Raw genomic sequence first — 26,155 nt, 5'->3', positions numbered from 1 at the left:
ATTTGTGTTCATGTGATAACCTCAAACCCTACTAATTAGTATATTTTTTAAATTTACCACTTACCCACTGTGTTCCTTTTCCTTACTGTTCCCATGACATATCTTTAAAGTATTTATTTATTTATTTATTTATTTATTTATTTATTTATTTAAATAAGCCTAGTCCTCTATTGGAAAACTGTGAAAAAAATCAACATAAACTTTTCAGCAGCATGGAAGACTGTTTTTTAATTTTTGAAAACAAAAACATGTTTTAAAATCTTGCTGCTCAAATGGTATTCCTTTGGGGTCTTGGAAGTTTAAGGTATTTTCTCATTTGTTTACAAAGTACAAATTTACAAATTTTCGCTTAAGTGAAACAACTTCTTGCAATCTTTTCTTATGCAATTCTTGGGATTTGCGACAGGACCCTTTTCTTTAGCCAATCCACTTTTTCTGACTTGTCTCCCTTCCCTCCCCCTCCCTTGAGTCACTAGTCCTGCAGCTTCTTGAGGCTGCTGAATCACCGCTCATCTGAGGCCTACTTGACCTCAGCATCCTTGTTGACAGTATTCCTCTGCTTGAGGATCCTTTCTCTTCCACGTCATGTACCCATAACATATTCATCTTTCAATATCTATGTCTAATAGGTTTTATTAGTCTATTTTCATACTGCTATAATGAACTACCTGAAACTGGGTAGTTTATTAAATAAAATAAAAAAAAAGAAAGAAAAAGGTTTAATTGACTCACACTTCCACAGGCTGTACAGGAAGCATGGTTGGGAAGTCCCAGGAAACTTAAAATCATGGCAGAAGGCAAAGGAGAAGCAAGCACTTCTTACCATGGAGCAGGAGAGAGCAAGCTAAGGGGAAGTGCACACTTTCAGACACACTTTCAAACAACCAGATCTCATGAGAAGTCCCTCATTGTAAGGCATACACTTGGTGCAGTGGGAATTGAGTTACTCTAACCAGAAACATCAGTATCACTCACTCTTACAAGAACAGTAAGGGGGAAGTCCATCCCCATGATCCAATCACCTCCCACCAGTCCGTCCCCCAACATTGGGGATTACAATTTGTCATGAGATTTGGGTGGGGACACAGAGCCAAACCGTATCATATGTGTTCTCTCCCTAACTATTTTGATGGTAATTCAGCTAGAAATTCTCTTCTCCTGTTCTTAGAGCTTATCATTCTTTCTTTCACTAGTAAGCCCTCAAAACATGGAGATTTGGCTGATATTCTCCACCCTTCCACTGCTGTGTATGTGTTCACTCATTGACTCATCCATGGCTTTATTATGTATTCATGATTGTATCCATTATTGTATTGAATAAGTGCAAAGAACTTTTGGAAGTCACTTTCTAGAAGGGAAAAAAGGCTATTGCACAATCCATCCTTGTAAAAAGTACAATGAATGTTGTGGTAGAAGAGATATGTGTGGTATTGCCTGGTGGCTCCAGCAGATGAAACAAACGACATAGAAATATATTTACCTGCCATTAATGGGACATGTCACATCATTTTTTGAAAGCTAATAAAATAATGCAAACTCAGTGTATAAGGTTGGCCTGTTAGTAATTTTTATCTATTAGTAGGAGTGTTTTCCTTTGTTAGAGAAATAAGAAGACATACACCATATCACAATACAACTTAAGAAAAGTGAATGCAAATAAAAGCCAGGCATTATCATTTGTGCTTTTCTATTTTGATCTGATTTCCTCCAAGTTTTAGAAACATCGAGGATGTGGCCATTTTCAAAGTAAAAAAAGTGGTTTTGATTTGGTTTATTGATTCCAGGAAATGATAGGACAGCAGGTATACCTCAATCCATGACAGAATTGACCTTAGCCAAGGTATAACATAGACATGTCCCTCTGTCATACCAAGACTTATCAGTGACTGTCCTAAAAAGTTAAAATTTGAAGATGTGTGTTGTGTTAATATCCATTTCACCTCATCAGTGTCTGCCACAATAATGCTTTTGTGATTTTTCAGCTAGTAGGAGTATAATCACAAAAAAATTACCATTTATTGAGATCTATGTGTCTCACATCTTTCTTTGCACTCTAAATTTCACACCAGTTCTGAAAAGTAGGCATTGTTATCCCCATTCTGTAGCTAAATAAGTCAAAACTTAGAAATACTATATAACTTGCCCAGGACTACATGGTGAGAAAGCCACAGACATAGATTGGGAACTCAGAAATGTCAAATTTCCAAGACATAAACTTGGCAGTCTCCTTTATACCACAGTGATTCTCATAGAAAAACATATCACTTAATACACATGAGATGTAGAAACTAATCCTATAGGAGCATTGGATCTCTTTGTGCTTGATAGTAGAGTTTAAGTATAGTTAACAAGTATAATGTGAAATTAGCATTTACGGAGTTTCATAAGTTCAAAAAAGAACCCTTTGTAAGTTTTCCTAACATTTCTTACTCAACAAAATAATTGTTGTTGATGTTTTTTCTTAATCAAGTTCTTAAGATCTGTCTGTAAAACACGGCATTCCTATTGACCTGTTATACAGTTTTATAGAGTGTGGCTAGGATTTAGTATGATCTTGCTTTTCTTCAGCCTCAGTACAGCCTTATTCTTTATCACAAGCTCAAACCAGATCTGTTAACTTTTGCCTATTGAGTAACTGGATTCCCAGTAACACTGGGTGGAGTTCATATTATGACCATAATAATGATTTGTAATGATTTGTAATAATTTGAGCAGATGTTCTTCATACTAATTTATGGTGCATATGTCCAATTTATTTATTTTATTTCTAAGTGAAGGGTTCTTACTGGTTTCATATCTGCCAAAATGTGAATTCTGCCCTTAAAATAAAAAGGAACTGAATTGGTTGTCATCCCCATCATTGTAAGGCATGCAGTTGGTGCACTGGGAGTCACCTTTGAATTACTGTAACCAGAAATATCAGAGGATGATAAGCATGAAACAAGTGAAAATAGGCAATAGATTGTAAAGCCAAGCAGACAAGGTAGGAGTTATGGAACCCACAGTAACCAAAGAAATCTGGGAATAAGATCAATAAATCAGTGAAAGTCTCCTTTTGCCAGAGAGGCCCAGGAGTTGGACCTAAATCAGAAATAAGGCTAAGGTACAGCTGGGGATTTTAATTAAATTTCGACTACGAATATAAGTCTCATGGTGAGATCAAAGATGATACCAGGTAGGGAAAGGGGTTTACTATTCGCGCGAGATCATGAAAAAAGAGAAACCATATGCCAACTTTCCAGGTCCCAAACCTGGATCTTTCTTTTTAGCTCAGAGAGAATGACCTAGACATACAGATAGCAAAGTGCCAAGTTTTTAATTTACAAGGAATATTTGGCTTATACTCAGACCATATCAGCATGGCCAGAACTTTCTCTTCCTGCAATAAAATGTAAATGAAAAGCCAAGTTATAACAATTGAGTTGATTAAGTATAATAGCAAATAAGACATAGAAGGGCTTGACTTCATTTGTTGTAGTAGAATGAAACTGACAATAGCTAAGTATATCATCATGTAGACAAGATGATATTAGATTGTGATGGGGGCTATATGAAATAAATTGGGATAATGTGAAAGAGAGTTAACTGGGAAAGAGGAATTGCTATTTTATTTTATTTTATTTTTTTCCTAGAGCAGGCTTCTCTGAAGACATGTCATTTTACCGAAGACCTGAAAGATGAGGCTGCTCAAGCCCTATCACCAAACAAGTGAAGATGTCCAGGCAAGGTAAGAAACAAGTCTTATCAACAGATGCTGGGGTTATAATGTAACTTTCAGAAGTTTGAGGGAACCTTTCCAGCAGTTCATAAGTGGAAAAAAATTAAATCCCTTCCTCCTTCACACCCACCATCAACATTACCACCATCACTACTCCCACGTCACCCCCAGTATCAACAATATCAATAAAGTATCAAAGTTTAATTTGTACCAAAGAGAATTTACTACTTAGAGGCTTCCCCACACGAGTGTAGCAGGAGGTTTAAAGCTACCTATTGTGCTCCACAGTTTCTAAAACACAGATGTAAATATTCTCTAAAAGAGTTTGGTCTAAATAAGGTCTATTTTTTTATTTTATTTTATTTTTTTGAGATGGAGTCTCGCTCTGTCGCCCAGGCTGGAGTGCAGTGGCGCCATCTCGGCTCACTGCAAGCTCCGCCTCCCAGGTTCCCGCCATTCTCCTGCCTCAGCCTCCCGAGTAGCTGGTTCTACAGGCACCGCCACCACGCCCGGCTGATTTTTTGTATTTTTAGTAGAGACGGAGTTTCACCGTGTTAGCCAGGATGGTCTTAATCTCCTGACCTCGTGATCCACCCGCCTCAGCCTCCCAAAGTGCTGGGATTACAGTCAATAAGGTCTGTTTAGATTAATGTTTAAGTTATTAATATTTGTTAAAGTTTAGGTTAGTCTTATTTAGGTTAAAGTTTAAGTTTACTTAAAAGTAAACTTTCAAATATAATTTTAAATTAAGTTTATAAAGTATGTGTAATTCATAGTCAAAAATTTTTGTGTAGACAGAACAGAAAAATGTTTAAGATTGTATTAGATTTTTAAAATAAAATGATCTGCAAGATGAGGAATATGAAAAGTGCTGAAATGAAGAAAAATAGCTAGGAGCTTTCATCATGAAATAACTTGTCACAGTTCATAGGCTTTCAAAGTCTGGTATTTGGAGACCTTTTTTGGAGAAATGAATGATGAGATATTTTAAATACTATGAATATGAATGAATTATGAACATTTAAAAAGAAAGATGAAAAACTTGGAATTTGAAATTGATGTCTTTATGATCATCTAAAGAAAAATTTATGCCAGCAATTAGATACTTCTTTAGGATTTCAGAGCACTCTTTCCCTTTGGGTTTTTTTTCTTATTATTTTCCTTCTAAGAAAACATGCCTCTAAAATGCCTCTAACTTTGCATTTAAACAATGATCGAAGCTTCTTATCTTGTCTGCATGCTTTTCAGTCCAAAATTGAACCTGATTTGTAACCTAACACTTTACAAAAACATATGATATATTAAATATGTATGAATAGCACAAATTTCCAAACTACTGAATATATTCTTGGATGTTAGTTGCCAACAATTAATTTTAAAATTATATTAAAATGCAAAACAACTTTTTGTAGAAACTTTTGGTGCTCTAAATATTTACTGAAGACATTTTCCATTGAATCATTAAAAAAAAAAGCATCTCATTGGTTTCTAGGTGAGTAGACTATATGATTGTTTAGAATTACAAAATATAAGTTCTAGAAAATGTTAAACAGAGACTGGAAATACCTGAAAATTAAAAGTTTGGGGAAAAAATATTAACATTTTTGTTAAAACACATAAACTTTAAATATCATTTAAAATATTGTTATTTTATATTTAAAAATTGTTTCCTGTTTAGTGGATTACTTATCATATATTATAACATTTTACTCATGTAAATTAAATTACTGGTGTGTTTTAGTGGAAACGACTTAGAATTTAAAGTCTGTATGTTTGGTTTATTCCAGCTGAATTAATCTCAGCTGAATTAATTTGTCTGACTGATGCAGATCTTGACATTCTTACGTAAAAATGAGGATGATACATTAGAGGACTGCGATGCTCCCTTTGAGTTTTAAGACTTAGGAATCTGAAACGGTGATGGTAAACAAAACTTCCAGAAAATTGGTTGGGTATGGTTTGATAATATTTTGTCATCTTCCTGCTGTGTGACAGAGTGTTTCATTTTCATTAGCATCTTTAATAGAGAAAACAATTTATTTGTAAATATAAATGTTATTAAGTGATACTTTTAGCATAATGGTATAAGCAGTGAGAAATTTGCTGAAGCACTCTGAAGTTAGGAAAATAAGCAAAAGTAAGCTTCAACAAATAAAATCTACTCTATCTAACTAAAACAAAACAAAAGCGAACAAATTGATCCAAAGCAGATGATAGAAAACTTCTGGAAAACATTATTGGGTATAGGAACATAGAAATAAATAAGGAACAGATTATTTATAAATTGTAGCAAAATATTAGAAGGCAAATGTACTGTAATTTTAGGTCACAGAGATAGTACTTAATGAATTTTAGGCTAAATTTTATAACCAATAACCTCTGTGATTCAGAGTCTTAGGTGGGCAAATTTAAGTTACATAAATAGATAATAAATAATTCTATATTTTGAGGGTTATTAATTGCAAAATTCTCAATTACCCTCATAATTTCCCCCAAATGCATGGTTATAGCAGCTAACCGTCACTGAGAGGTTGAAGAGATACTGTGTGCCAAGAATTACATAACCATGTTAGTCACTGATTCGATTCTGCAGAAATGAATGCCTGCATATGAGGGGTTTTTTTTTACTGTTGTAACTGTCATTTTTTCAGATGAAGAAACAAGTCATGCAGGAAGTGGTGGAGACAGAATTTAGATTTAGGTTTCTTTCACAGCCCTTACTATTAAGCATTTTGTCTATAATTCCTTGTTTGTTGTATTTGTATTTTGTGATTATTCTGTATTAATGAATAGAACTAGAGTTTGTCAAGTTTGATCGAGTTTTGCAAAGCAGGACTTTATTAGTGTGTATCTGGAGTGGACTGCTCAGAAAAACCATGCTTCCCTTCGGTTTTCTATTTAGGCTCCAGAACCCACTGAAGGAACACATTTTTTTCTAATGAGTAGGTCCGAGGCTTGCTCTCTCTGCTCGTATTCTCCCTATTTGAATGTGATGGAAAAATATAGTTAACTTTTTAGTTGTTAACTCTGGGATACAGAATATTGTCTCACCCGATGTGTTAATATTCCCAGAAGTTGTGGCATCACTGAATAAGCTCTTCTGTTAAAATGTGTTGATCTTCCTACATGTCATTCGGTATTATACTTAAATAGCTCTCAAATTCACTCAGAGGCTCTTGGCCAATTCAATGCAACTTTTCAGTTTATTTTTCAGTGTGAAGTAATTTCAACTCATAACAATAGATATTGAAATGAATATTTTTAGCCCTGAATAATATTAAATGTGTTACTTTTACTTGTTTCAATTTTCATGATTCATAACTATGATGATTGTCACTTATTATAGAGCACAAACCAATAAGCACCATCCTTCTCTTTTGCGATGTTTGATTCTAGTCACAAATCAATTTCAGAATGTTAGGTGTAGAGGCTCATTAGAGCTCATTTTGTTCAAATTATCGTTTTCAAAGATACCAGATCATGTAAATTACTCAGGTGATAATTATTTTTATTGTAATTGTAATAGTAACAACATGATTATAATAGTAACAACATGATTATAATAGTAACAACATGATTATAATAGTAACAACATGTGTATCAGAAAGCTAATATTTGTTTGATTTTTTAACTTACAAAGCACTTTTATATGCATTATTTCATCGAGCTGCCTATACATTTTGTGAGTAGTAGAAGAGATGTGATTATTATAAAAGCGTACCGGTGGGAAAAGACAAGCTTACTAATGCTAAGGGATTTTTCTCAGGCTCCTATAAGCTATAAATAAAAGAAAGGAGTTCAAATTCAGAATTTCTGCTCCTTTCATCTTATAGTAACACCTTGTTTTATTTTTTAAATGATTAGAAAATATTTCAGTATTCCAAAATGAATAAAGAGCCTAGAATGAACATCATACATGCAGGATCCTGCTCAAGAAAGAAAATATGACTGAAACCATTGATGGCTTCAACATGTTCTTCTACAATTGATTTGTTCATTCATCTTTTAATGGACATTTTGCTCTGAGTGAGAGAGAGAGAGAGGCCAGTAGCGGAATTGTATAGGGTATGCACATTTACAATTTTATTTGATTCACCAACTTGCTCTCAAGCAGGGTTGAATCAATTGTTGCTCTCAGGCATGCGTAAGATATTCTGTTACTCTTTGCAAGTAGCCACACTTACAGTACTGTATGTGCCTGTGTAGTGTGTGTGTGTGTGTGTGTGTGTGTGTGTGTGTGGACTCACGTGAGAGAGTGAGAGGGAGAGAGAGGGAGGGGGGAGAAGTAGAGAGTTTTAATTTGGCCATTTTTATGGAGAGAGAGAGAGGGAGCGAGGGAGGGGGGAGAAATAGAGAGTTTTAATTTGGCCATTTTTATGGAGAGAGAGAGAGAGGGAACGAGGGAGGGGGGAGAAGTAGAGAGTTTTAATTTGGCCATTTTTATGGAGAGAGAGAGAGAGGGAGCGAGGGAGAGGGGAGAAGTAGAGAGAGAGTTTTAATTTGGCCAATTTTATGGAGGTATGAAATGATTATTTTTTTCTCATGGTTTTTAGTTACATGTCTCTTACTACTGCTGAAGTTAGCACACTTTCAGATAAACATGCAGATACACACCCGCCATTTGGATGTCTTCCCTAGGAATTGCCTGTACATAAACCTTGACCTCTCTGCTTGGATAGCTCACTTTTTATCTTGTTGATTCATAGGAGTTATTTACATACTTTGGATAAGAATTCTTGCAGATTGTGTTAGTTTTCCCAGAGCTTGGTTTTTTGTTTTCACATACATACTGCCTGTTTTAATGAGAAGAAATTTTTAAAGTATCTACTTTTTATCCTTATCTTTCTTGTTTTAGCCATTTATATTTTGTTTAATAAACATTTCTTTTCCTTGAGACAACAGAGATATTTAGACACATTTAAAAATTTTTAAATTTTCAATGTTCACTTTTAGGCCCAATATACCTTGAATTGATTTGTGTGTGTGTGTGTATGTGTGTGTGTATCCTGTAGGTATGGATCTAACTAAATTTATCACATGAATAACTATCCCAACTCCATTTAATGGCTAGTGTGCTCTTTTCTACTAAGCTGGTGCCTCTGTCACATGTTGAGTTTCTAACTGATTCAGCACTCTGCATTTGAGGTCTTCACTGTGTGGCCTTGAATTTGTCACCTGTGGATTAGTATTTAAATGTTCATTGTTTTACCTTTAAATAAAATTTTATTTAGAACAGGGTAATTCCTTCTCTTTTCTGGCTCCTCCCTACTCCTTCCTCCTTCCTTTTCTCCTCCTCACACATCTCTTTGTCTTATGAAATTATCGTGCCAATTTTTTGAACGTTTGCCCATCCAGTTGAGTGATAAAGACTTACATACATTCATGGAGAAGTGACCTCCTTGAGAATTGTGAAACGGCTGCTTTCTTAATTTCTGCAATTCTAAAATAAATCTAATATTTCTAACTTCGTTAAGAACAATCCCTAAGCACATGTTGGGGGAATGTGTTATTTATATAATTTAATTATTCCTTTTTGTACAATGAATCCTTCTATCCAGTAATTAATTTAGATTTATTTATATGTACATCAGTTTCTTTGCCCATCATTTCTTCTAGTCTTTCACTCTTCCTTCTGTGATAGTTTAATCATTTGAAGCATAATAATTTGCTGTTTTACAAAATGCTTATTTATTTGCTTTGTCTGATATTTCTTGATAATTTAATAAGATTATGAATTTATGTCAAGAACACCACAAAAGTGATTCATGCTCTTCACAAGGCATCGTTTCAGGTGGCGTATACTGTTTGGGTGTCTCATTACTTGCAATGTTAAATTTATCACTTGGTTAAGTCAAAAAGAAGTGTCATGAAGGATAAAGAATGACAGTGTACTTGTCCTAGAATAAAGGAGATGAAGGAAAACCCATTACTGAATGAAATGGGTGATCCTGGACTGAATCCTGGACCAGAAAAAGGAACATTATTAGTAGGACAATAAATGAAATTTGCATAAGGTTTGTAGATTACTTCATTATATTGTTATCAGTGTTTAATTATTGGTGTTGATGTTCATATTGAAGTTGTTTAAATAGAAAGTTAGAAATAAAAATTGTTAAAATTGCCCTCATTTGACCTCCTTTCTTTGAATATTGAAGTGTAATATATACAGATTTGTACATATATTTATTATTATTATTATTTTAGATGGAGTCTCGCTCTGTCACCCAGGCTAGAGCGTAGTGGTGCGCTCTCCACTCACTGCAAGCTCTGCCTCCCGTGTTCACGCCATTCTCCAGCCTCAGCCTCCCAAGTAGCCTCCCAAGTAGCTGGGACTACAGGCACTGCCACCACACCCGGCTAATTTTGTTTTTGTATTTTTAGTAGAGACGGGGTGTCAGTGTGTTAGCCAGGATGGTCTCGATCTCCTGACCTCGTGATGCACCCGCCTCGGCCTCCCAAAATGCTGGGATTACAGGTGTGAGCCACCACGCCTGGCCTGTACATATACATTTTTAAAAAAGTGAATACGTGTTACTAGAACCATTTGGAGCATTCTTTGACTTTCATTATTGAATTACTGTTGATTTGGCCACTTAATTCTAGGTTGATATCTACTTTCTCTCATAACTTTGAAATATCTTTCAACTGTTTTCTGTTTCCACTGTGGCCATTGAGACCTTCATAGGCCAACGTAATAGACAATTTGCAAAAGAGCTATTAATACCGTTTTCTTTAAAAAGACTTCTGTTTTTATTTGGTTTTGGTTGATTTAGTAATGTATACTATAAATAAGAACTTACGTTTTGTGCTTACTGATCCAAATATCCTGGAACATTTTTTCATCCGTTTTGGAAAGCACTAGTATCTCTAGCTATTAATTTTCTTCTCTACTCTCTCTGTCTTATCTTGGTAGAAATCCAATTAGATCTTTTTGACTTTTTATTATACTCACCATTTCTCATTAACTCTCCTTCACATTTTTCATTTATTGGTGTCTCTGTTTCTTTCAGGCAGACTGTAGGCCTCAATCTGTCTTCCAGTTTATTTTATATCTTCAGATGTGACTCATCTGTCTGTTTTTTAAATCTGTCCATTTAACTTTTAAAATATAAATAGTTACATGTTTCATTTCCGCAATTTTTTGGTCTTTTTATTGTTTCATGTTCTGTGCTTGTATTTTCAATGCGCTTTTGTTCTTTCAAAATTATGCGTTCTTTTTTCATATTCCAAGTCTGACCATTTCAACCTCTTAAGTTAATAGTGGTCTAATTTTGCTGTTTATGGTTTTTGTAAATTCGTACTTCTAGACACATAGCTCTTGTTAGTTAGGGAACATAGATTGCTAATTTATGTTTTGCTGGGCTTGTGATAACTGTGTTATCACATGATAACATGTGACAACTGGGTATCGTGTGAAACTGAGTTTGAGGGTTCATCTTTCTAAGAGAGATTCCATTAGTTTCTGACAGGCAAACCAGGGTTTTAACAAGTTAGGACCCACTTAACTTAATAGTTGGCTAAAGGTATCCCAAACAATTTAGTTACTTTAAAATAAAATTCCAGCCTTCTCTGAGGACAGGTTCTGTTTACAAATTATTGTGGCAGACATATTTATATTACTTGTAATGGAAAAAAATTTTTATCTCTGACATTTTTTTATATCGGGATTTTTTTCTAATCTATAACATTACTAATGATTAGCCCTCCAAGAGTTTTAGCTTTATGCAAGAGCATCAATTCCTATCTTGCCTAATCTATACCCCACACATCCTAATCTCTTCACCACATAGCCATTGCATCTCAAACATAATCTTATTTAATCTTAATGATTTTTAGTTCTCCTTTTTATGGATGAAAAACACTCTGAGAGATAAAAATAGAAGGTCATTTGATCAAGATTACAAAGGTAAAAATTCACAAAGCTGAGATACAAATTTTCCTGAAATGCTTATCAAAATTAGATGTTATATACACACACATACTTACATATACACTCATTATATATAATGATATATGTAATATATAGCAAGAAGTGTCAAACATAAAGTTTAACAATTTAAAACATTAAATTTTAGTATGAATACACTCAGATATCTCCCATCTTCCTCCTATCATTATTTTACTATACCTGTGTTATTATATGTTCTTTCATCTATGTTCCTATATGTTCTTTCATCTATGTGTTCCTCTATCATTCAGTGAATCTATTTTATCTTTGATGCATTTCATGGTAAATGGTACACATTAGTACATTTCCCTACAAATGCTTAAGCATGCCTCTTTTGTTTGCTGTTTTTTTTTTTAATGTAAAAGATTTGTGTAAACACAAATCATGAGTATACATGCTGAGTTTTGATAAATGCATAAAATATGGAATACTTTGTGAATTTGTGTGTTATTGCTGGGCACAAGATGATGTGCAAGATAATTTTCTCTGCATAAATTCAATTATAGTACATATCCTGCCAAAGAAAGCATTCACATATATTTAAAAATTCTACTTCTCGTATCTTTTTTAAAAAGGATTTGAAGTTAGTTATAGAATACATGAGATATATAAAATGCAGTATAATGTCCTTGTGATAAGATTGAATAACTTTAGAAAGGCTTAGAGTGATGATATTAAGTGGAACCAGGGAGAAGACTAGCATGCATATCACACAGTTTTTGCATATGAATAATTCTACCTGTTACTACTAAGAATTGGTATTAGAGTAATGAAAACCCTGGTGATGAGTTGGTGCTAAAGAAGCCAGCCCACCATCAAAACACAAAACAAACAAACAAAAAATACTTCATTCCCGGCCTCGTTTAAAACCCATTTGTGAATGAAATATGTGTAAGTATGCTCATTGTAGCAATCACATATTCGTTCTTCAGAGTTAAAAGTGAAATTTCAAAATGGAGGAATTTATGTATATTTTAGAAAGAGTAGTGGAATTTCCACAAAAAAGAATTTGTGCAACAGTTTTATTTTACAATCTCCTCAGAGAACCTTTGGATAAGAACTTTGGCTATGGTTGGGTTTCCTCACTGTTTTGGTAACTCCAGGGTTGATGTCTGAGGGTCGTAATGCATTTTTATTTTTGTTCCAGTTCTAATAGCTGTGTTTTCCTTCTCCATCACAAAAATGATTGGATCTCAATCTTGAATACTGTGAAAACTTAGCCTTGGTTTTGGCTCTCAGAGATGACTTGGAAATTGTAGTCTGTTTTTAGGCTGCATTCTTCAGAGCAAATATTCTCACAAATCACTCATTTTAAATAGAGGACTAAGATATTTATTAAATATCACATTTTAATTTTTTTCAATATAAATCATTGAAGACCCTTAGGATCATAGTTATACTCAGGGAGTTGATCAATAACCTGTAGAGGACTGAATTATATACATTAATAATTAAATACAGGTGAGCCTTTACTTTTCTACTGCAATCACTAGTTACCACAAATGTAGTGGCTTAAAATGACAAAAAAAAAAAAAAATTGACTTATAGATCAGAAACCTAGATAGGCTTTACAGGGTCCTTCACTTAGATTCTCTGAAGAGTAAAATCAGGTTGTCAGCATGGCTGCCTTTCTTACTATAGGCTCTGGGGAATAAGCTGCTCCATGATCATTCAAGTTGACAGCCAAACTCAGTTCCCTGTGGTTGTAGGACTGAGGTCCCTGCTTCCTTGCTGGCTGTCAGGTGGGGATCAGCCTTTATGTCTAGAGGCTGCCAACATTTTTTTTCATGTTAGGTAAGGTGACACCTTCTGCAATACAGCCTAATTGTTTTCTCACTTTGAATCTCTCTGACTTTCCCTTCCATCTTAGTATTATTATAAAGAAATACTTTAGATATTCCTAAACCAAACTTTGAGAACTGCTTCTTTATGTTAGTGGTTTCTGACTATATGTTTATACTGTAATTTAATCTCTTATTTCCATATCATATCTATGCAATTGATCCATATTGAGGCACATTGCTACTTTTTTCACTGTGGTATAGTTTTCCATTGCACATATATCACAAAAGGGGGATTTATTCTGTTCATATAAATTTCTATTGGTTGTTTTGTTTTACTTTAGGCATTTACATGTTTTTCTACAACAATGCTGGTAATGTGTTCACATCTCTCTCCATATTCCTATGTAAGAGTGTCTTCAGGGCACAAGACAGAAAGGGAATTTCTGAATCAAATGGTGTGAACTTACTCCCTTTTTGATGACAATATCAAATTATTTTCCATAGTGGTGGTGCCAATTTGCATTCTCATCAGCAGTGTGAGTTCCTATTGACTCACATTCTTGCCAACTTGTATTGCTGAACTTTTATATTTCTACAGTTATTAGTGATTATGTCCTCTGGGTTCTATCTTCAAAAATATTTATAATGTAACCAAACAATTCTGATCTCTTATGTGGAAGATAAAAGAGCAGAGCCTGTCAACTAGTCTCAGTATGTTCACTCTCAACCCAGTCTGTCTAGTCAATTCCCTGGTAAGTCTATTCTCTTCAGTAGATAGAACAATCCAAGGAGCTTGAATATCAGGTCTCGTCAGAATCCTTCCTAAAATTCTGCAATGACTTTTCAAGATACTTTGGCTAAATCTAGGGGCATTTCTCTTTTTTCTACAGCCCAAATTATAAGCTTCTGCCTTCCTTTTAAAGTATCTCTCCTGCTCTCAAAATCCTTCTTTCAGTTTCCGGGAATGGCCAGCTCTCTCTTATCACAGGGCCTTTGCACAGACCCCTCTTCCTAGAACACTTTTCACCTTACCTCCCTTTTGCTCAGTATAAAATGTCAGCTCACACTCAGTTATTTTTACCATTTGCTTTAGATATCAACTTACACTTCACCTCTTGTGAAACTTTTTGTCTCACTGCATGATTTACGTTAAGTTCCATCTCAAAACACATCCTTCTTGTTTTTTTCTTCACAGGTTTATAACATTTTGGAATTATTTGCTGCCTGTTCACTTTTATATTCCTTTCTCTACTAAACTGTAAGCTCCATGAAAAAACTTTGCCCACCATTGTGGTCTCCTTTGCATTCCCAAACGTTAATACAGCGTAGGTGTTTGACCTTCATATATTTTTGAAATAGATAAATTAATACAATATATGCAGTTTTTCATAGCTATATCATTGCTAACAGATTTATTAGTTTCATTTATATATTAATATGCTACATTTAAATATCTAAAGAAACATTTGTCTTTATATAAAGTAAGTAAAATTCCTTCAAAATAAATAGGTATAATGGAGATTGCTATATAACTACCAGAATATATTGAAAGTAAATGTTAGATGAACCTTTCATAGATGTACCCCCCCTTGATTTAATTACTAAAATACTAAAAATGAACATCATTTTGAGGCAGCCTACCTAGCATGGATTTCTATGGTTAGTAAAACAATCAGACTCTAGTATACTTGTAGTTGGATAAAATCTTCATGTGAAAGAGGATTTTAAAATCACACGTCCTCACAGAATACCACTACTTCTACTACTAAAATTATCTTGAAGATCTTAATTGTCCTAAGGGCTCTATGTACATTATTTTATTTAATCCCTCCACCAATCTCATGAATTAAACACTGTTATTATCCTTTTTTACTCACAAGTAAGGCAAGCCTTAGGAGACTTAATAATCTACTTAACAGTATATGGTCTCAAATGATAGAGTTGGTACTTAAACTTGGAGTTCTCTCTGTCTCTCTTTTTTTTTTTTTTCCTTTTGAGACAGAGTTTCACTTTGTTGCCCAGGCTGGAGTGCAATGGTGCAATCTTGGCTCACTGCAACCTCCACCCCCTAGGGTCAAGCGATTCTCCTGCCTCAGCCTCCTGAGTAGCTGGGATTACAGGTGAGTGCCACCATGCCCAGCTACTTTTTTGTGTTTTTTGTAGAGATGAGGTTTCACTATGTTGGCCAGACTGGTCTTGAACTGCTGACCTCAGGTGATCCATCCGCCTTGGCCTCCCAAAATGCTGGGATTACAAGCGTGAACCACCGCTCCTGCCCAGACTTGGAGTTCTTACTCCAAAGTCTATGCTTTTAAACACAGTGCTTATGTAGGGCCTTCTTTCATTAGCAGTTGAGCTATGAAAAACATGATATTATTTGGGATTCATTGGGCAATCAGTGCCTTCACATCTTTTTCTATATATTAGCTTGATTATAGTATTTTTTTAATAGTAGGGAATCAGAGACAGAAAGAGGACTAAAAATTGTAGACATATTGAATGTGCAAGATATCACTTGGAAGGGAGGGGTGATACATAAAAGCAACACAAATCAGATCTATAAACTCGGAAAACTTGTAATTATTTTGGAAAGGAACAAATTTTTCTGAATAAATAAATGCATCTCTATCATAACCAAAGTCTGGGAAAAATAATAACTGCTATTCATTATGACATCCCGAATCATGAAGAGTAATAGGCAATGTGCAATATATTTTAAAATGATTTTCATACTACCCTTTAAAATTAAATCTATCCGTTTTAGAGATAAGCTTGATCATGTAGAAATTAGCTATAACTAAGGCGATCTGTAGGGACTAATGGAAAAAAGTAATAAGAGGTTATTACAGGTAGATGAGAAATAATCTTACTGTTTATGTTTACAAAACTGCCTTGTGTCCTAGAGAGTAAAGTAGACATAAACTTGATTCTCATTTAAGTACTTGCACTGTCAAATATATCATACAGTCACAAGAGAAACACACACTGTCCTCCAAATAAACAATTATAATCCACCGTATAATACCTAATTCCATTTTCCTACTATTGCCCAATCTGAAATCTTCTTCTCTTTTCTGGCCCATACTAATACTTCACTCCAGGCAGGGTCACATGTTTGCAACTGTTAGTCTGTGCCTCCCTCCTGCTGATTGTCAGTCTTCCTCTAATAAAGTGTTTATCTTGGCCATATTGGCTCTGAGAGTGTAGGGTTCACATGGAATTTCTTTTTGCCTTAGATATTTTGCTTTCTTACAAATTTCTGCCCGTTCTTCTATTGTCCTAGCTGTGAAAAAGGTGTTTTCTGCCAACTTGTAGCCAGTAGAGCAAATGTATACAAATAATGGAGCATTCTATCAAACTGCCAGACTAGACAATGTCCATCTTGGATGCAGTCCTACTCAAGATGCAAACCATACACATGTGCCCCAGCAAGTGAGCCAGCTGGGTATCTCCCTCCAGCAGGCCAGAAGCAGGGCCAAGTGTGTACCAACCAGCAGTTGCTTTTAGTAACACAGAGTGGAATTTGAAATGAATTTCTATAGTCCTTCAATATATGTACTGGAATAATTAAAAAGATGTAAAGAACAGCTATCAGAATGGTGCCAGGCTTCATTCCACCTTTCTGAAACTGTCCTCCCCTGCTCATCACCAGAATAGTTTCCTGTGGGGCTCTGTTTTCCCAGGTAGGACTTTCAGATTTGGAAGAAAGAATGCATTCAGACTGACTTGCTTAGTTACATTTGCTCCAAGAGTTCATAGGGACGAATGGATGTGTATACCAGCTGAGGAAGATCACAATTAGAGTGCAGTTTTTTAAGCTGAAAATAGTAGATTTATTTATAACATGAAAGTCATTATTAGGAAAGTCATCATTGGAAAGTCATTGTCAGGACATTGTATTTTAAAGTCTAAAAACAAAGAAGAAGGGAGGAAGAAAAAAGGAAGGATGAAAGGAAGGGAGAAAGAAACGTGAAAAGAGAAAGCAAGCAAGAAAATAACAAAGAAAGAAAGATGTTTCTTGGCATTAATAATAGTTTAGATAGTTGCCAGACTATAACCGTCTTCTAATAAAAAATTGTGTGTCTGGACTTAACCACATTTACTGTCTATGCCAGGTCAAGTAAATTAAAAAATTGTTGAGATTGTAAAAAGGGAGGCAAAACAATCACAAACTCATGTGGTAGAAACATCACACCATTTGGAGAGACAGATATGATTAAATTTGCTTAGTACTTAATCTAATCTTCGAAAAATTACTAAATCTTTCTGACCTTTTTGTTATCTGTAAAATAAAGATGAAAATGAACCTAGTTCATAAGGCTCATAAAAAAATCAATAAGATAGTGTATTAGTTTGTTCTCATGTTGCTAATAAAGACATACCAGAGACTGGGTAATTTATGAAAGAAAGAGGTTTAATGGACTCACAGTTCCACATGACTGGGAAGGCCTCACAATCATGGTGGAAGGCAAAGGAAGAGCAAAGGCACGTCTTACATGGCAGCAGGTAAGAGGGCATGAACAGGGGAACTTCCTTTTATAGAACCATCAGATCTCATGAGACTTACTCACTATCACAAGAACAGCATGGGAAAAACCCATCCCCATGAGTCAATTACCTCCCACTAGGTCCCTCCTATGACATGTGGGGATTGTTATAATTCAAAGTGAGATTTGAGTGGGGACACAGAGCCAAAGCATACCGGATTGCATGCATATGTACATAGAAAATGCCAAATTGTTCATGATCAAAAAATGTTTATTCTCTCCCCTATTCTTTTCCCTTTTCTCTATGGCTGTGTGCCCATATGTGTTTTGACTGTGAATGAACACCATTTATTCTTTCACCTTCCAGCTGAGCTCTCATCCCTTCCCTGATTTTCTCTTTCACTTAAAAATAGACTAAGGAATTCCACTCTGTTTATATTTTATAGCATATATTTAAACATTTCTTTCACATTATTGCTGGCTAAGTTTTATAGTTCTTCCATGCTGATTGCTATGGTGTCTTTCAAATCCAGGAAAAATATGCAACTTTGATAGTCCCAGTGTGCCTGCAGATTTGTAGGTGGAAGGACTGATTGTTTTATGATTAAGAGTCTGCAATAATTTATTTAAAAACTTTATTTAACTTGCAGGCTATTAATGATTGGACTAAGTGACTGAGGAAAGATCAACTTTAATTGTATGACTTAACTCTACTAAGAGTTTCATAAACACATTTTAACAGTTTTGTTAGAATTGTTATCATAACAAAAATGTATATATTTCTAAAAAAATGTGTAATATTGGGAGTGGAATTTATATAAAAACCAACTAAAACATATTTACCCTGTGATGTAGCCCCTTAGCACTTTTATAAAAAGTAGTATGAATGTTCACTTTATTTCAAAAGGATATTATTAGATCACATATAAAAATTAAATATACCTAAAATATAGCAATAATCTATGTAATCAATTTTAGTTTGGGAATTATTTTTGAGTAATGATGTAATTCTAAGACTTAAGAAAGTTAAAGGATCATATATATTATATGTATATATTTTATCCGTTATATAATATATAAGAGACATAATATATAAGGGATATATATACATATTTCAAGGGGGAAAAAGGCCGGTCATATAAAACACCAGCATCAACAGGCTGAAAATAATTTTAGAGAATGCGTTGCAGTTTACTGTTTGCTGGTTGATGTAACAAATGGTAATATGCTTTATAGGGCCATGTCTTGCTAAGACTACTCTTTCTTCATAATTAATTTTATATTTTCACTACCTCTTATAAAATAAATTTAATTTCTGTAAGTTTAATACAATTATTCAACTTTATATGCTTTAACACCTTTGGAAATTTCATTGTATTTCAACACATTTGGGAGGTGACAGGAGAGTCTCAATTTTATTCTCGTTTCATTTTCCATTTGTTTATAATTAAAAATCTCATGTGACATAACTACACCTCACTATAGGACATATCCAATCCTGACAATTTTTATTTGTTTGAATCAATCTTTACAAGAAATAATAACAATCTGACAAAATTCTTTAAAAGACAGCCAATCAGCAATCAGCTTCATAAGGTACTACAATGTCCTGTAAATACAAGTTAAACCAATTTTGAAACAAAACTGTCAGTACTTCTATTCTTGTTTGATTTGTTTGGCCTGGGTGCAAACATCTTATATATAAGGTATTATATATATCTTAATTGATGTGACAGTAAAAGCTATTTTAGGAATTTCCTTGTCTGCCACTAAGATTCTGTAATGCATTATTTACAAACATAGGTTTTTGCTGTGAGAGTTACTATTAATGATAAACTTAAAAAGAAATACAGAAATTTTTTGTAAATTCCAATTATAGGAGAAATTGCTTTATATGCCGGTCTGGAATATAGTTTACCTTCTCTCTGTACCAAAATCATAATAGACTTAACAATGTCTATGAAGAATTGGGGCTAAGATGTTATCAGTACTTAGATTTCTTAAGTGAATGACCTTCAAACTATGTGGCATTTCAATGTTTTATCAACATAGACAAACACAGAAAGAATCCAAAAAAAAAAAAAAAAAACCTATTGTAAGAACAGTTGAAATACTCAATAAATCTTTGCATATTTCCTTCGAAATAAAAACAAAACAAAAATAGCATACTTCTACTTTAAGTGGTCTATTGCTATCTTCAGATATTTTAGTTTTACTTAGGCTGCCTCTCAGTATCCTAATAGCAGTGGAAAATAGCATAGCTAATTATGATTTTTTTTCAGTATGCATTTCTTATGTGGTCATTTATTAATTTAAATCAAATTGGAAAAGACAGGTTATTTTTTGAACTTATAAACTAAAATCTTGAGTTAGTGGGTTATGATTCCAGCTTATATGATTCCACTGACTTTTTATTTATTTTCTCCTTTATTCTGCCCATGCTTCCTCCTGCCCTTTCTCCCTTTCTTATTTCTTTGTACGCTGCTCTTCTATTTTTCTTCAACTCCCTTTCTCTTTCGTTCATCCAGTCTTTTAAAATATATAAAATGTCAGCAAATATGGTATTATTAAACATATTCTTCCACATAATCAGAGGCCATTTGTGGTTTACAGTAGAAATGAACAAATATACACCTCTGATAACAACCAAAAATATTCACGTGTTACTTAAATTTATCTGAAATTTATTTCTGCAGAATGACTTTAGACAAATATCCCCTTCTTTAAAGAATCTAAAACAGAGCCTGTTCTATTTGATCAATAATGCCCTATTTGTCCTATTCTAAACCTTGTATTTTGACTTTCTCTTCTAGTCTCACTGGTTAATTACCATTCCATCCCAGGAGGAAAATAATTTTCTTAAGACCCAGTTTTAATAACATATTTTACTACATGGAATGCCAGCATTTATGCTTGAGACAGTTTTGTAACAAAAGAAAATAGCTAAAGGTGTTGTCATCACTTGAACCTAATGGAATTTGTGTATTTTTTTTTTTTTTTTGGACATGACTCTAAGCATTCAGTCAATGTGACAAATCGCATATCCTCCATTATCTATGCTATGTTTCAAAAAAAAAAAAGTAAGGTGTTCTTAAATCTGGTAAACTAATTTATTACTTTGAAGAAAAAAAAAACCTTGTAACAACTGGAAAGTTTGTGTGAGCATGTATGTATGTGTGTTTTATCAGAATGAAGTTATTTTCATGTTACCAATTAATTATCTATAGAAGTTTTAGTTTAACTTTTCCTGATTATTTTTGAATGAATCATTGAAATATTTATGAAGGTAAATTGAAATTCCTTAATCTTTGATCTTCTTAAGGTTAACTGTAGTCTTCATGGCAAATTTGCATACTCTTGGTAAATGCATTTGTTTCATTTATGATTTAAATTTGTGCTTATTAAAATAACTACTAACCATGGTTTTTGGTTTGTAGAAAGGTCTTTTTGTGATTCTATTTCCTTCTCCAAATTGTATGATGAACACATTATTATTATTATTGTTATTTTAAATTTAAAGAATCTAAATTTCAGGTAAGTTGATTTTCCATTGCCATGTAAAATATTCATTAGAGGAAAAAGCCTGGAACCCACATGTCACAATTCCTCATTTAGTATTTCTTTGATATTTATCTTGTAAAGATACAGCAAGGATCTCTACTTTGCTTTGTCTTTTCTTGTGTTTCTTCAATCTATTCTCTATCCTGATCCTTTCACAGTGCAAATCAGATTATGCAACTGTGCTGTTTAAAGATGGTCTTTGGGTTCCCATTGCTCTCAAAATGAAGACCAAAGTCATTAACAAGGTTCAGAAGTTCCTGCAGTATTTTTTTTTTATCTTTTTTCTAGACCAACCTACTTTCACTTGCTCTGGTGTCCTTTGCACACTAGTCATGTGGCTTTTATTTATTTTTGGAGTTCCACCAAAGGGATTTCCAACATTGTGATCATACATCCTGAAATGCTGTCTCCACCCACTCTCAGATTCCCAACACTGTCTTTCTAACTGAACAACATAGAACAACATAGACCAACCTTTTTGTTTTGATCTCCAGTGAATACTTCCCTCCATCCCTGAAATTTCTTTTATACCCCTGGAATCTTTTTATACAGAATATGTGGCCTCCTGCACTCATGTAAACCACTACTTGGAATGGCATAATCTAATTGCATACTCATATCTGATCATTTTGAGTTAAGGTCCACTTCCTTGTTTCTTTTTCCTGCTACTAGTCTTTATCTTGATGAAATATGATTGAATGCAGGCTACAGAGAATTCTTCAGACAAGTGCCCTTGCAGACTGCAGTGAAGCACTTTGGCTTTGTTGGAGAAAAAGCTATACCACTTCTTTATTTCGCTCTTTCTTTTCATTAGGTCTACATATTCTCTCTAGTAACTTGCAGGTCAAGTACTTTTTTTTAAGTACAAGAATACTTGATAAATATTTTGTCTTTAATAAACACTGTAATGTTGGCATCTCATGAAAAATTTTCTGCTCTATAAAAACTACTTTGACTACCTATTTCAAGTGGCTACTGATTTATGAGATGAATTTATACATGATTTTGTGCTTCACAATACAATTCTGTTTTTTAATGAATCTCAGCAGTTTTCTATATTCAGCAGACATTGTGTTAGAGTTTCCAAGTGAGTTTCCAAATCCTGTTGACTTTAACAATAAATCTTGCTAATAACTATTTTCTGGAAAGAATATTTTCTTTACCATAAAAAAGTATGTATCTGCTTTTCTGAGCTTGGCAGACTCTGTATACATTGTTCTCCACTGTGTGGTGACTACAACCTCAAATGCAGCCAAGGGCAAATGATCACTGGTCAACTTGATCAGCCAAAATATAACTTTATTTACTGAATTGCATCTTTCAGGGGAGTAAAAAGGGATAAATTTTTTGAACAGATTTTCAATTATTAATTTAGTTGGATGCATGAATATTTAGTAAGGGTTATAAGTAATGAGGATATAAGTTGCCAGGCACAGTGTAAGTGATATATTAAAAATTGTTGAATGAAATGCACAGGACAATATGGAAGAATCTCATAAACATAATGCTGCGTTAAAAGAAGCTAGATGCAAAGGAAGGATATTATATGATTCACATAAAGTACAAAAACAGGCAAAACTAATTTATTCTGAGAGAATGCAGGATAGCAATTAACCACTGGGGAGAAGCAATGCTTAATGGGAACCATAAGAGGGTGGATGTGGCCTTGGTGGGCCTAGTCATGCTCTGCTTCTGGTGTACATGCTGATTACAAAGCAATGCTCAGTTTATGAAAATTCACACAGCTGAAAATTTACAATATAGATGCATATTATGATCGAATAAATGAAGATATAGTATTTTCTATAACTTTAATGTAAATAAAGAAATATATGTTAGGCTTATTGTAAAAGGAATCAAATATGTCTTTTCTTCACAGTTGCAAAATGCAATGAAGTTTTACATATTGATAATCTTCTATATATAGACGTATGTTGACTCTATTGGTATTTCACACTTTGTTTAGTAGTTTAAAGTTTTTGTTTTGTTTTTTTAGAGACAGGGTCTCACTCTGTTACCAAGGCTAAAGTGTATGGCCTGATCTTAGCTTACTGCAGCCTTGAACTCCTTGGACTTAAGTGATCCTCCTGCCTCCACCTGTTGAGTAGCTGAGATACAGGTGTGTCACTATGCTCAGCTAATTAAAAAAAAATGTAGAGACAGGTTCTGTCTATGTTGTTCAGGTTGGTGTCGAACCTCTAGCTTCAAGCAATTCTCCTGTCTCAGCCTCCCAAAGTGCTGGGATTATAGGTGTGGGTCACCATGCATAGCCTTGACAAATTGTTGTTGATTTAGTGGTGTATTAGTCTGTTCTCATGCTGCTAATGAAGACATACCCAAGGGACTGGATAATTTATAAAGAAAAGAGGTTTAATGGACTTACAGTTCCACATGGCTGGGAAGGCCTCACAATCATGGTGGAAGATAAAGGAAGAGCTAAGGCAAGTCTTACACAGAAGCAGGTGAGAGGCAAGAACTCCCCCTTATAAAAGCATTATATCTTGTGGAGCTTATTCACTATAATGAGAACAGCACAGGAAAAACCCACCTCCATGATTCAGTTACTTCCAACTGGATTCCTCCCACAGCATGTGAGGATTATTACAATTCAAGGTGAGATTTGGGTGGGGACACAGCCAAACCGTATCAAGTGGTACCATAGTTTTTGTATGAGAACAGCAAGCAAATTCAAATACAGTTCTATTTTTCATCCTTCTCCAAATAAGAACATGTTTACTAATAGTTCTGGCCTTTTGGTTCCTTGATGTCAATAAATTGTAGATAGGATAATCTGACTTCAGTTCCTTGAGATATTGTGTGCACATTTTTGGGACAAGAAATATATAGATATAAAACACTTACTTTCTTTTAATAGCACATCATCTCCCAGCATACAGTTCTTCTCTTTTTATTCATCTCTTAACAAGAATGTAACTACTCATATAGCATGAAAATGACATAGAGGGCAAAAATTATTAAAGTTCACTTGTTTAGCTCAAGTAAAGTATGTTAATCACAAGAATGCAGAGAAATAAGGATACAGCCAACTCTATTAAAATAACTATACAATCAGATATAGCTAGGAGACTGAGATATAATTTCAGAGCAGAAAAATAGTTGATAATCAGAGGGAGGTTATAATGGATATCGTGGTGACTTCCCAGAGCCACATTTAGAATGTAGGCACTCACTGTTAATAGCCACTGGCAGTGGTGCTCTTGGAATGCCCTCAGCTGAAAACAGCTGCTTTGTGTAAAGTCAGGGCTCCTCTCTGGTGTGAAGACCTTGTCCAATGACAGATTGAAATAATGTATGAAAGTCTATCTCCTTTGGCTTAGTGAGTGTCAACACTGCAGGGCCAGCTCATTTCCAGATCTCCTCTTGAGGTTGTTGTGAATGTATCACTGTTCATCATTGCCCCCTGCCCAATCCTATTTTTTTCACCCTCCACTGTCATTGTTCTTGCAACCACTCCCCAGTAAAATCCCTGTGTACAAACATCTGTCTCAAAGAGTGTATTATTCTGTTTTCATACCACTAATAAAGACATACCTGAGACTTTTCCTTTTGTAGAGGAAAGTTTAATTGACTCAAAGTTCAGCATGACTGGGGAGGCCTCAGGAAACTTACAATCACAGAGGAAGGCAAAAGGGAAGCAAGGTGGTACCTTCTTCATAAGGCAGCAGAAAAGAGAAGTGCAAGCAGGGGAAATGCCAGACACTTGTAAAACAATCAGATCTTGGGAGACTCACCTATTACCATGAAAACAGCATGTGGGAAACTGCCGCCATGATTCAATAACCTTCACCTGGTCCTGACCTTGACATGTGGGGATAATGGAGATTATAATTCAAGGTGAGATTTGGGTGAGGACACAGATCCAAACCATATCAGAGGGCATTTCCTAGAGAAAAAAAAAAAGTAAGATAATTAATATCAAGGGTGCTCTGAGAAAAACATTTTAAAAATAGGATTTTGAAACTGGGTCACATTTCTTCCAGTTCTCCCCAAAAACCTCATCACAGGTAGCATGTAGGACATGGGCAAACCCTCCAAGCTGTAATGTTTCACAGTCATGGCACGGGTAAAATGTGCCATGAGTATGAAAACTGATAGGATATCGGTGGAAGAGAATGCACTGGCAGGTTTAATAGGCTAGGCTTTTGAGAAATGCAGGTAAAGAGTTAAATACAAGAACTATAGTATTTTACAGCTATTGCTGGAGAAAATTTATGCATAAGAGGAAGACAATGGAAAGTTTAAGATAATTCACAATTAAAGAGTAAATGTGAAAACTAGAGGCTTCATGGGAAGGATACAAAGTAGAGATTAGATTGGCTGGTTGGCTAGTGGTCTGGAATGAGAAATATTGGAAGATAAGGGACAAGGAAATCTAAGTATGAATCATATAGAAATGGATTTCTGGGAGAGAGAAAAAATTATGAAATCCTTTTTGCATGTTAATGCCTGCAAGGAGCACCTTTTTAGCAGTCCCACACCTTCTCTTGCTCTCACTTCCTTTCTGTTTGAACAACTTCCTTTAGTCATCATTTAACAGTAGGCTTGCTAGCGAGATATTTTAATATTATTACATTTGAAAATGTATTTCCTCATTACTCCTGGAAGATATTTTTGCGGAACATAGAGTTTGTGGTTG

The 26,155-nt window shown here is 34.5% G+C and overlaps 1 long non-coding RNA gene across 7 annotated transcripts in view; it reads left to right on the top strand.

The window, feature by feature from the left end:
* The window catches only part of LOC123572397 (uncharacterized), a 227,838-nt gene that overhangs the window by 17,657 nt on the left and 184,026 nt on the right, over positions 1-26,155 (top strand). For all 7 annotated transcript variants that reach the window (XR_010585412.2, XR_010585413.2, XR_010585411.2 and 4 more), the window contains one exon: positions 3,633-3,727. This is a non-coding gene — a long non-coding RNA (uncharacterized lncRNA). The remainder of the gene's footprint in view (positions 1-3,632; positions 3,728-26,155) is intronic.

Source organism: Macaca fascicularis, chromosome 3 (genome assembly GCF_037993035.2).
Source record: "Macaca fascicularis isolate 582-1 chromosome 3, T2T-MFA8v1.1".
NCBI classification, from domain to species: Eukaryota; Metazoa; Chordata; class Mammalia; order Primates; family Cercopithecidae; genus Macaca; species Macaca fascicularis.
The sequence above is the reverse complement of the archived record's forward strand: the minus strand, read 5'-3'. Positions and strand labels throughout refer to the sequence as shown.